This window comes from Eubalaena glacialis, chromosome 1, assembly GCF_028564815.1.
Source record: "Eubalaena glacialis isolate mEubGla1 chromosome 1, mEubGla1.1.hap2.+ XY, whole genome shotgun sequence".
NCBI lineage: Eukaryota > Metazoa > Chordata > Mammalia > Artiodactyla > Balaenidae > Eubalaena > Eubalaena glacialis.
In genome coordinates this window covers 80909281-80922807 of record NC_083716.1, presented here as the reverse complement: position 1 = coordinate 80922807, position 13527 = coordinate 80909281, and the positions used below count along the sequence as shown (strand labels likewise).

General features: G+C 46.8%; 1 long non-coding RNA gene across 1 annotated transcript in view; it reads right to left on the bottom strand.

Moving 5' to 3' along the window:
* The window catches only part of LOC133085030 (uncharacterized), a 29356-nt gene extending 19777 nt beyond the window's left edge, over positions 1-9579 (bottom strand). The window contains exon 1 of the long non-coding RNA XR_009699517.1: positions 9492-9579. This is a non-coding gene — a long non-coding RNA (uncharacterized LOC133085030). The remainder of the gene's footprint in view (positions 1-9491) is intronic.
* Positions 9580-13527: the final 3948 nt, after the last annotated feature.

Genomic DNA, 13527 nt, shown 5'->3' with positions numbered 1-13527 from the left:
GGACAAAGGATTAATCTCCAAAATATATAAACAGCTCATGCAGCTCAATGGAAAAAAAACAAACAACCCAATCCAAAAATGGGCAGAAGACCTAAATAGACATTTCTCCAAAGAGGACATACGGATGGCCGAGAAGCACATGAAAACTGCTCAACATCACTAATTATTAGAGAAATGCAAATCAAAACTACAATGAGGTATCACCTCACACCAGTTAGAATGGGCATCATCAGAAAATCTACAAACAACAAATGCTGGAGAGGGTGTGGAGAAAAGGGAACCCTCTTGCACTGTTGCTGGGAATGTAAATTGATACAGCCACTATAGAGAACAGTATGGAGGTTCCTTAAAAAACTAAAAATAGAATTACCATATGATCCAGCAATCCCACTACTGGGCATATACCCAGACAAAACCATAATTCAAAAAGACACATGCACCCCAATGTTCATTGCAGCTCTATTTACAATAGCCAGGTCATGGAAGCAACCTAAATGCCCATCGACAGACGAATGGATAAAGAAGATGTGGTACATCTATACAATGGAATATTACTCAGCCATAAAAAGGAACGAAATTGGGTCATTTGTAGAAACACGGATGAATCTAGAGACTGTCATACAGAGTGAAGTAAGTCAGAAAGAGAAAAACAAATATCGCATATTAACGCATATATGTGGAACCTAGGAAAATGGTACAGATGAACCAGTTTGCAGGGCAGAAATTGAGACACAGATGTAGAGAACAAACGTATGGACACCAAGGGGGGAAAGTGGCGGGGGGGTGGTGGTAGTGGTGTGATGAATTGGGAGATTGGGATTGGCATGTATACACTGATGTGTATAAAATGGATGACTAATAAGAACCTGCTGTATAAAAAAAAAAAAAAAATCATACACATACTATATGCCTCAGTCATTCCACCCCTTAATATTTACTCAAGTTTAATGAAAACATACATCCACACAAGATTTATACACTAATATTGATAGGAGCTTTATTTGTAATAGCCAAAAACTAGAAACAACTCAAATGTCCATCAATGGAAGAATGGCTAAACAAAGTATGGCATATCCATGCAATGGAATCTTATTCAGCAATAAAGAGTGAACTATTGATACAGTAACATGGATGAATCTCACAGTAATTATGCTGATGGAAAGAAGCCAAACAAAAGAGTATATATTATATGATTCCATCTAAATAAAATTCTAGAAAATGCAAACTAATCTATAGTGGCAGAAAGCACACCAGAGGTTGCCTGGGGACTAGCATTGGGAGGTAGGTGAAAAGGGAGGGATGGATTATAAAAGAGACCAAGGAAACTTTTGAGGTGATGGATAAGTTCATTATCTTGATTGTGGTAATGATTTCATGGATATATACACATGACCAAACTCTTCAAATTTTACACTTTAAATTTGGGTAGTTTATTGTCTGTCCACTGTACCTCAATGAAGTTACAACAATAAAAGACTTCACTGATGCGAGACCCCCTGAATCTTTGTAGAATTCATCTCCAGCCTTCTGGAATACAAGGCTTCCAACATACTTCCACACTTCTTGGTCTTCTAGGCCAGTCAACTGATGGCACTGATGCTGTCAAACAGTGGACGAATGTGGTGGGCTATCGAATGCCCCGATATTCCAGGTCCTTTGGCTCTATATCTTGATAGAGGGAGAATTAACATACCTCTGGGGCAATACTTTACATGTATGGTACCGTCCACTCCTAGTGACTGTCAGCTGTTCCTGGCCTTCCTTCCTGATACGGATGGTAAGGAGTGGATTTTGCCAGAAGTGCTGTGAACTGTGTGCCTGAGAACACGGTAATCTGCTCCAGCAAAGATAATACATCTGGCATAAAAGCTACAATTGGGCCACTACCTGGTTGAATAGTGGTGGTCCACTGTCATTCTCCAAGATCTAGCTGGTTTTTGTAGCGGTCATTAAATGGGAATTAGATGGGAAGCACCAACCTGCATCTTTTTGGTCTTCTGGTCAGGTTTGGGGTTGGGGGAAGCAGATTTCAGAGATTTCCACTTGGATTCCCCCAACTATGATAGCACATAACCCACAGTGGGCCAAGAGACCAATGTGATTGTTCTCCAAGTATCAGATATGTCTATTCCAATCATGCATTCGGCACCTGGGAGAATGATCTCTGTCGGGTCCTTGGACACAGTGGACCTACTGGAAGCCAGACTTGGGCCAGGACTCTATTTATCACCTAGCTCTCAAATGCCCCCAACAAAAACAGGGGGCCACAATGATGTTTTGGGTCCCCAGGTATCAATGTTAACTTGGACTCTGTGTCCAACAGTCCTTGAAATGTTTAGATTCCCTTTCACCCAGTGGGTAGTAACTCAAGTAAACAACCATAGGTGTTTTGCAGAAGAACAGGGGAATTATTACTGCACACCCTGCTGTGGGGTCACAGGGTCCTTCCTACTGGAGACCAAGCCTCTCTTTTGGGCACTGGGGTCCAGGAAGGAAACTTATTGAGTTGGTTCCCCTCAGCCTCATGCTTATTCATCTCTGATTTCTGTTGATTGTGTAGATTAAGCAGTAACTTCATTGGCTGCCCATCTGTGTTGGCCTTGGGGATAACTTGCTGCGTCAATCACCTGCATCACTCTCTGCAGTTCGGGTCTCCCCAGCTGCCACGCTGATTATCATCATAATTGAGCCCACCTTTCCTCTGAAGTTTGAGCACAGCCCCCTGGTTTCTATGACTTCGAGCCCTCCTGCTGGTAAGTAGAAAGAACCACTCTAGCACGGCCACTTCACTTCTTCCACTGTCTTCCACAGCACTCTGGCATTTCCACTGCTTCCTCCAAGCTTCCAGGAGCTCCAAGGAGCGTGTTGGCACCATCTCCTGGGTCCTCCCAGGATATTACATCCTCTATCATGGAAGAGTGCTCTCACATTAACAAACTCTGCCTGATACAACTTTAGGTTCTGTCCCCTCCCCATCTGGACCCAGCACCCTGAGGACCCCACCACATACTCTCCCAGTCACCTTGGCCAAGTCCTGTAAGCTCTCCAGAGCTTGGTCCTTTTCCTTTCTTACCAAGCCCAACTCTTCTTCAGCCAAGTTTAGTTGAGTCTCAATTCAAGTTCTTGGTGTTGTTGCCAGGAGGGGTGAGGGATGGAGCCTGAGGGGAGGGGAGGCACTTCTGCAGGTGCAGAGGATTCGTGGAAATCTGAGTTCAACTGTCTGCTCAGATGTCCCCATGCTAAGCCTCAGGGAACTTCTGTCCCAACACAGGGAGGGAAACTTGCCAAGGCTGAGAGTTCTGTGTCTGCTCCAGCTCTAATTAAGCCCTGGGCCCGATTCTCAGCATTTTCAGCCCTCTAGCAGCAGGAAATAGAGTCTCTTTCAACACAGCCTGGAAGGCCCTCTGACTTAGACACTTCACTATCCGTTAGTTGGTGATGAGTCATGCTTAGCTTTTCATTGTCTTTTCCCAGTCAATGGTCTCAACAGCAGTCATCCAGTTTCAGACCTTATAATTAGTCCTTCTCCAGAACCTCTCAGAAGCCTGAGATAGCGTGTCCCCAGTGCATTTTTTTCCCATTCCAATTCACCGCCTGTGAAAGTGTTAACAATTTCACCTCTTCCCAGCATGCCAGGGGCATCAATACACCCCCAGCACCAGTGATTGGCGGGGGGGAGGTTGTCACCAGGCGGCCAGTTCACAATGAAGCTCCAGAATCCCATGTAGGGTCAGCTTCCTTGACCCACCCTGGAGCCAAGTGCCTTAGGTCAGGATCCCTGGGGAAAAGACTGAACTGGCCACATGCATGCAGGAAGTTTATTGGCAAGTGTTCTTGGGAACAGTATCCGTGGGTCAGGGATGAAAGCGGGATGGGCAGAGGAGGAGTGGCCCAGGACGCCTTTGCACCAGTGGCCTCGGTCAAGCCCACAGAACTCTGGAGCTGGGCTGGCTGTTCAGGGACGTCCTGCCTTAAGGCAAGGGAGCCTTTACTCTCCTGCATTGCCAAGTCACTGGAGGTGGGCTGCCCCAAGGGAGGGGATGTGGCCTTGGCCAAAGGCAGTTCCTGGAGGGGGACTCAGCTGAGAGTCAGCAGCAGTCACTATTCCCAGTAGCTGGGGCCATGAGTGCCTCTGTCCTGAGGGGATCTAACCGTGCATCCCAGCCCCTACTGCAAGTCCCGATTCCGGACACGCACAGCAGTGAGCAGTAGCTTACAGTGAGCAGCAACTTGAAGCGAGACCTTAGTTCCCTGACCGGGGATCAAACCCTGGTTGCGGTGGTGAGAGCGCCAAATCCTAACGACTGGACCACAGGGACCAGTGGCTAGAGTTTGGGTCCTGGGTCCTTGTCTGCCTTGAAAAGAAAAAATTCTGACAAGGAGATGGAAGGCAGAGAGGAATGTAAAGCATTTATTAGAAAAGCAGAGAACATGCGGACAGGTGCATGGGCAAGCTCAGCAAGAGAGTCATGCCTCTGGGAAGTTTCAATCCTTTATGAGGGGGCAGTCTTCCGGGTCTTTGTTTTCCCTCTGGCCAATTAGCTTGCTTTGACCCCGTGGCTGATTTGCCTCACGACCCTCCCCTGTGTGTGCATGCACCCCTCAGCAAGATGGATTTTAGCGGAAGGGCCTGGGGGGGTGGGGTGGGGGTGACATGACTTATTATGGTCTGGCGCCCCCTGCCTTTTGACCCCTGAGGAGACTTTCTGAGCATGTGTAATGTCTCCCTTGCCCCAAGGATGGGAAATATATGACCTCTTGATCTTTTACTCAAATAGGGTTTAGCCTCTCTCTGTCCCTGACATAACTGTTATCTTAAAGTGTCCACAGGAAACAAAGTCCAGCTATTTACCCTGTTCCTGTCATTTCTATCTCAAAGTGGAGACAGGAGGCTGGTCATAAATATCTCTCCTGGAGCCCACCTGCCTCCTGCCCCAGGAAATGTAACCAGGAGTCTGGTTGTAAATGTCCAGCCTGGAGCCCATCTTTTTCCTGCCCCAAGAAATGTGAACAGGAGGCCAGTTGTTAATGCCTAGCCTGGAGCCCATCTATCTCCTGCCTCAGTCCTGCCCTGTAATCCCCCAGTGTCCAGCACACCAGTTGCCTCTGAATATCTCGTCCAGCGCATTCCACCCTGGACTGCACAATGCTGTGGACACACCTCCAATTCCAAATGCCATGAGGGCCAAGGCTGACTGGCAGCACTTGTGATGTGGAGAAGAGAAGGGAACAGATGTCGGACTGAGCACATGGTGAGTTTGAACTGTTGTATGGGCATCTGGCTGCCTGGAGCTGATGCTGGGTGTTGGGGAGAAGCTGGAGATGGGGTGGAATAGGCAGGGTGTGGTCAAGAGAGCAGGGAAATGCCAAAGCTGGAGCTGAGGAACTGCCCGTGACTGGGGAGGAAGGGGGAAGCCGCGGGAGGTTTCCAGCAGGGACCAGACATGGTTAGAGCAACGCGTGAGAAAACTCCATCTGACCTGGAGGGGAGGAGTGGCCAAGGAAGTTTCTGCAGCTGTCCACATGTGAAGGGATAAGGTGTGGGAGGAGCGGGAGTCCCCGGGGAAAAAGGGGGAAAGAGGGATCTGAGAGACAGCTAGCGGCAGCTGGCAGAGAAACTGGCTGGAGGGTGGGCTTGAGGCAGTTCAGCTTTGAACCCAGTTCAGCCAGAAAGACCAGAAGAGCAACAGCAAGAGGCAGATCAAAAGTGGGTACAAGCATGCATTTCCTGGGGCTGTGCAAGGGGCCCAGAGCGCGGCTTTCACGACCTCCAGGAGCTTCAGGATGAGGAAGCAGGAATGCAAGAGGTAGAAAGGAATGTGAGAGGCCAGAGCAGCAGCTGGCGAGGCTGAGGCAGGGCCCGGGGAGGGCACCCACAGGGCTTTGGACGAGTGTATCCAGGGGGCCCAGATCCAAGGGCTGGGGTGGAGCCTGGGCTGTGTCTACACAGAGGCCCTACTAGCTGCTGGAGTGAGGGCTGAAGAGAGGGCCGTGCACCTGGGGCGAGCCTGGAGCACAGCAGAGAAGAGGTGCCCTGGAACTAAGGGGCCAGTTTTTGATGTAGGATCTACCGCTGTCAGCTGTGTGGCCCGGGTCTCTCGGTGCCTCCACTGATCAGTACAAAGGTATAAAAATAGCTCCTGCTGTCTGAGTGTTCTCTGAGGGAAGGGGCAGTCAGAGAGGCTGGGACTAGCCCAAAGTCAGTCCATCAGAGAGCCAGCAGTGAGTCAGGCAGGAGACAAATTCCTCCCGGTAAAACACCCATGTGTTGAGTGCCAGCAGCCGGGCACCTCCGCCTCAGCTCATCCTCAGGGCCATCCTCGGGGGAGGTGTGCACTCATGGCCCACTGTCAGGAAAGGAGCCTCCTTCTCCCAAAGGAAGTGATGGGCCCAAAACAACGCAGCCAAGAAGTGGCTGGTCAGGACCTGAACCCAAGCTGGAGCCAGAAAACATGTCCCTAAACGCCAGGCCCCGCTGCCCATGGTGAGGCTGCAGGAGGTCAAGAACAAAGAGGGCCGGGACTTCCCAGGCAGCCCAGTGGTTAGGACTCTGCGCTTCCACTGCAGGGGGCCCAGGTTCAATCCCTGGTCAGGGAACTAATCCTGCATGCCGTGTGGCCCAGCCAGAAAAAAAAAAGGAATGAAGAGAGCCAAGGAACAGCCTTGACAAAGTGGCCCCCAGGAATGCTGGGGCTGGGGGAGGGCAGAAAGGGAGTGGTGTGGTGGGAATAGACACTCCTAGAAGGACATTTCCAGAAAGGGAAGAAGATTCCCAGTGGCGGTTTGAGGGCCTGGCAGTGTCTAATAGAGTCTGTTACAGGAGCTGGAAGAGAGGCTACAATGAAGAGGCCAGTGGAGGTGGGGGGAGTGGGGGAGGGGGCAATGAGCTCCGCAAAGGGCCATGTATGCACCGAGGAGAGTCACAAAGAAAGGCGGGGGCGGGGGGGGGCTTCCCTGGTGGCGCAGTGGTTAAGAATCCGCCTGCCAATGCAGGGGACACGGGTTCAAGCCCTGGTCCGGGAAGATCCCACATGCCGCGAAGCAACTAAGCCCGTGCACCACAACTACTGAGCCTGAGCTCTAGAGCCCGTGAGCCACAACTACTGAGACCACGTGCCACAACTAATGAAGCCCACGCGCCCTAGAGCCCGTGCTCCGCAACAAGAGAAGCCATGACAATGAGAAGCCCGCCCACCGCCACGAAGAGTAGCCCCTGCACACCGCAACTAGAGAAAGCCCACGTGCAGCAACAAAGACCCAATGCAGCCAAAAAAAAAAAAAAAAGAAAGAAAGAAAGGCAGGAGGAGGACCCTGTCAGAGAAATAAGACCGGAAACTCCAGGAGGACTAGGATTGAGGGAGGCCTCTTTTCTGTTTTAATTTGGAAATGGTGTGAGGGTTAAAATCTGCTGCAGGAGCCAGTAGGGAGGAGTGCTGACCTTCAGGAGATGGAGAGCCACCTCTGTATCAAGACAGGGAGAGAAGGGAGGCAGTGGGGAGATCGGCCTCGAGCCTATGCTGTAGTCATACACACCACGATAAAATGCACGTTGTGTGGGTCCGTGACAACACCACCATGGGCACCATGGATGGGTAAGACTAGGCAAGAAGGAAGATAAGGAATGTTGGAGGGCTCAGTTCAAAGTAGGACAGTCAAGAAAAGGTCTCATTAGAAGGTGGTATTTGAGGGAAAAAAGTGTGAAGATAAGCTATCAAGGGAGGGAACTAGTGATGGGAAATTGCCTGGTGCTCTTGGTGCCTGGTGCTGTGCCTGGAACAGCAAGTGCAGCTGGAACAGAGTGAGTGAGGGTGAGAGGAAGAGGAGGTGAGGGCAGAAGTACAGAGGCCATGTCATGTAGGGCCTTGGGAGACACTGCAAGAACTCTGGATTGTATTCAGAGGGAAATGGGAGCCATTAGATGGTTTGAGCTGAGGAGTGACACGATATAAAAAATTATATAGCTGCTATGCTGAAAACTGAATGAAGGGAAATGAGTGTAAACTTGGGGAGTCCAGCTGGGAGGCTACTGCGATAACCCAGAAAATGCTCACTGTGTGTAACCAGTGTTGTGACAGGGGATGTGGTGAGAAGCAGTCTAATTATGGGTATATTTTCAGCCTTGATGCAACAGATTTTGCTTATGAGTTGTGCATTGGGTGTGAGAGAAGACAAGGCTGAGCGTAATGGTTGATTTTATGTGTCCACTTGGCTGGGTCACAATGCACAGACATTTGGTCAAACGTTATTGTGGGCATGTCTGTGAGGTTATTTCTGGATGAGATTAACATTTGAATCTGGCCAAAACAATCTTGAGAAAGAACAGAACTGGAGGAATCACACTTCCTGACTTCAGACTATACTACAAAGCTACAGTAATCAAAACAGTATGGCACTGGCACAAAAACAGACACATAGCTCAATGGAACAGAATAGAGAGCCCAAAAATAAGCCTACACACTTATGGTCAATTAATCTATGACAAAAGAGGCAAGAATATGCAGTGAAAAAAAGTCTCTTCGACAAGTGGTGCTGGGAAAACTGGACAGCTACATGTAAAAGAATGAAATTAGAACATTCTCTCACACCATATACAAAGATAAACTTAAAATGGAATAAGACCTACATGTAAGACCGGAAACCATAAAACTCCTAGAGGGAAACATAGGCAGAACACTCTTTGACATAAATCGTAGCAATATTTTTTTGGATATGTCTCCTAAAGCAAAGGAAATAAAAGCAAAAAAGTGAGATCTAATTAAACGTAAAAGCTTTTGCACAGCACAGGAAATCATGGACAATATGAAAAGACAACCTACAGAATGGGAGAAAATATTTGCAAATGATATGACCAATAAGGGGTTAATATCCAACATATATAAACAGCTCATACAACTCAACATCAAAAAAACAAACAACCTGGGAACTCCCTGGCAGTCCAGTGGTTAGGACTCTGCGCTTCCACCGCAGAGGGCACGGGTTCAATCTCTGGCCAGGGAACTAAGATTCTGCAAGCCGCCCAGTGGTGGCCAAAAAATAAATAAATAAATAAATGAAATTAAACAGTGGGGTTTATACTATATATAAAATAGATAACCAACAAGACCCTACTGTACAGCACAGGGAACTATATTCAATATTTTGTAATAACCTATAAAGGAAAAGAATCTGAAAAAAATAGATATATACATATGTATAACTGAATCACTTTGCTGTACACCTGAAACTAACACATTGTAAATCAACTATACTTCAATTTTAAAAATGTAAATAATAAAAAATTTTTAAAAATAAAAAGTGGGGTTTATTACAGGTGTACAAAAATGGATTCATTTGACTATCAATAAATGCAGTTCACCACAATAACAGACAGAGGCAGGAAAAAGTATTTTACAAAATTAAAATATCCATTTATGATACATAAAACACTTAGCTTAACACAAAAAGAAGGGAGCATCGTAAATCTGTTAAAGGGAAAATATGTGTAGATTTACCTTTCAATGAACAATAGTGAGCCAACTGGATTTCCATATGGGAAAAAAATGTACCTTGACTCCTGACACCATGCAAAATCGATTCCAGATGGAGAACAGGTCTAAACGTGAAGGTTAAAAAAAAAAAGAAAGAAAAAACCTTTAAAAGAAAAACAGAGGAGAACATCTTCATGACCTTAAAATAAACACATTTCTTTTTTTTTTTTTTAATTTATTTTTTGGCTGCTTTGGGTCTTCGCTGCTGCACATGGGCTTTCTCTAGTGGCAGGGAGCGGGGGCTACTCTTCATTGTGGTGCGCGGGCTTCTCATTGCGGTGGCTTCTCTTGTTGCGGAGCACGGGCTCTAGGCATGCGGGTTTCAGTAGTTGTGGCTCACGGGCTCAGTAGTTGTGGCTCGCGGGCTCTAGAGAAGAGCGCAGGCTCAGTAGTTGTGGCACACGGGCTTAGTTGCTCCGCAGCATGTGGGAATCTTCCCACACCAGGGATCGAACCAGTGTTCCCTGCACTGGCAGGCGGATTCTTAACCACTGCGCCACCAGGGAAGTCTAAGCAAAGGTTTCTTAAATGGCAGGTGATAAATAAATACTGATCATAAAAGAAAAAATTGACAAACTGAATATTTCAACTTAGGAATTTCTCTTCCTCAAAAAATACCATTGGGGCTTCCCTGGTGGTGCAATGGTTAAGAATCCACCTGCCAATGCAGGGGACACGGGTTCAAGCCCTGGTCTGGGAAGATCCCACATGCCTTGGAGCAACTAAGCCAGTGCGCCACAACTACTGAGCCTGTGCTCTAGAACCTGCGAGCCACAACTACTGAAGCCCACGTGCCTAGAGCCCGAGCTCCGCAACAAGAGAAGCCACCACAATGAGAATCCTGCGCACCACAATGAAGAGTAGCCCCTGCTCGCCGCAACTAGAGAAAGCCCGCACACAGACACAAAGACCCGACGCAGCCAAAAATATATAAATAAAATAAATAAATTTATTTAAAAAAAAAAAACCATTAAGAGAGTGAGAAGGCAACCCATAGGACTTGCATCCGGAATATATCTAAAGAATTGCTACAAATCAAAGGGAAAGACAGACCATCTAGGAGAAGGGGCAGAAGACTCAGACCGTTCCTAAGAGGAGATGCAAATGACCAAGAAGCAGCTCCACTGCATTAGTCATGAGGGAAATGCAGATTAAAAGCACAAGCAATGCCTACCAAAGAGCTTAGAAAATGTTGGAAAATGCCATGCCTGTGGTGGGGAGCAGCCAGAACTCTCCAGGGGAGTGTGAATTGGAACAACTTGGAACCTGTTTGGCAGAATCCATGCAAATCCTGTGGTCCTATGACTGACATTTCACTGTCAGGAACATACCCAAGGGAAAGGTGGGCAGAGGTTCACTTAACAGTACTATTCTTAAGAGCCCAAATCTGGGAACTGCTTAAATGTTCATCAACAGGAAAACAGATAAATTGAAGTATATACACCAATACAATTCCAAACAGTAAGGAGAATAAAAAGGCCTCGATTGCATGGAATAAGCTCACAAATGCCTAAAACACTACATCCTGTGTGATCCCATTTATATGAAGCCAGCAAAACGAAACTATTGGAGAGAAGTTGAGAGAGTGGTTACGGGGGCTGAATAAAAGGGGACAGGAGGGGCCTTTGGGTACTGGTAATTTTGGTTCTTAAACTGGGTGCTGGATACCTAGGCGTGCTCACTTTATAAAGATTCATCAAGCTGGACACTTAGGTGCACTTTTCTATGGGTATATTATACTTCAATAAAAAATTTCATTTAAGTAATCATTTTTAAAGTCACAAATTCATTAACAGAACGATTTTTACCCTAGGGACTGCCAACATGGACACAGTCTGTTCAGGCTGCTATAACAAAAATACCATAGATTGGGTAGCTTATAAACAAGAGAAATTTATTTCTCACTGTTTTGTAGGCTGGCAAGGCCAAGACCAAGGGGCTGGCAGATTCATTGTCTGGTGAGAGCCTGCTTCCTGGTTCACAGACAGCTGTCTTTTCACTGGTCCTCACATGGTGGAAGGGGTGAGGGAGCTCTCTGGGGTCTCTTTTATAAAGGCTCTAATGACAATCATAAGGGGTTCATCCTCATGAACTAGTCACCTTCCAAAGGCCCACCTCCAAATACCATCACACTGAGAATTAGGTTTCAACAGATGAATTTGGAGTGACATAGACATCTATAGATACTAACCCCTATGTGTCAAATGATGATCAGAATCCTAACTCTCATGTTCATTTTACAGATGAGAAAACCATGGTTCACCGTACTTCCCTAGGCTGGGACCCTCTGACCACAAACTCTGTTTGGATCATAGTGGCCACCAGGTCCTGCAGAAGACAACTGCTCATAATGGCCAAAAGCAGCAGCCTGTGTGGAATAGGTCCTCACGAAGAGCATTGGAAAGGTGCACACATCAGCGATACGAAGCACGCAGTATAAAACATTTTATGAAACAGAAGGATTCTGACTGCCAGCTATGCAAGAAATGTATTACACATCTATCTCCCTAGAGACAGAAATGTAGATGGGTTTAATAAAAATTACGTGGTTAGACAAATATAAAATGTCTACTGGTTTAATAAAAACTATGTGGTTACATAAATATTGAAAAAATGAAGAAAAAAATGTAGAATAGTGCTTAAATTAATTCTAAGTGGAGAAACGGTATATATATGCAAATACGTACCCATTTATCTCTGTAGATTGGTAAAGATAGCCATCTGCATATATAGTGGTTAGATAAATATAATGTTTAAATGGACACTATGTACATAGGAAAATAACTTTTTTTACATTTCTCGATAGATAAGATACATACAGTGATTCGATAAATATATAATCAGATACTTAATGGTTAGTTAAGTGTATTTGTTAAGGCACCTGTACGCTGTGAAGATAAGTTTTTCCCACCAAAATCTCCAGTCAGGTCAAGCCAAGGACAGTCCTGTCCAGTCCTGTGCCGAGGGTACCAGTGGGAACATTGATCCAAGGGGGTAGCACCAGCCAGTGGTGAGAATGGATGAGAAATATGAGAATGTAATGGTAATGGCATTCTATAGGCACTGGGCACTAAGTATGTACCAGGTGATCTCAAATTACCTCCCCAGGTGGATTATTCCATTAACCCCAAGTTAGAGTAGAGGAAACTGAGGCCCAACAAAGGAACATGTGGCACACTGGTAACTTTATAAACCTTTTAATTGTCATGAGAACTAATGGGATACTTCTGATTTTTTTTTTTTTTTTTTTTTTTGGCTGCACCGTGCAGCTTGCAGAATCTTAGTTCCCCAACCAGGGATTGAACCAGTGCCCTCAGCAGTGAAAGGAGTCCTAACCACTGGACCGCCAGGGAATTCTTTACTCCTGATTTTTTGAAATTAATTAATTAATTTAGGCTGCGCCGGGTCTTAGTTGCAGCATGCAGGCTCTTAGTTTGGGCATGCATGCGGGATCTAGTTTCCCCGACCAGGGATCGAACCCAGGTCCCCTGCATTGGGAGCGCGGAGTCTTACCCACTGGACCACCAGGGAAGTCCCTACTCCTTATTTTTAAAGGAAATTTCAGGTTAGAATAAATTTGCTGCACCCAGAATCTACTCCCCGCTAACCTGGGTGTCAGCTCAGTGAGAGCTGCAGAGGGGAAGGACCAAGGCTGAAACAGTCCTTGACTGCCACCTAGTGGCTACTGGGGGTAGACTCCACCCTGTCTCCCACAAATGAAAACCGCCTTGGGATCCCACACCCTTTCTTGTCTGACTCAGAGGTGAGGCCACCGAAAAGGCCCTGGGGTGGGTAAAATGATGAGCTAACCACTGGCTTCACGCCTGGTGGGGCTGTGGGCTGAGGGGGGGAGTTTCTGGGCCTGGCTTGGAGGGAGATACAGAGACACCTGGAGCTACAGTAATGTCACAGAGAAGCAAAGGCAGGGAGGCATTGAGAGACATGTGGATATAGCAAAGATACAGAAATAAAGATGCCAACAACGCAGAGACCCGGAGGG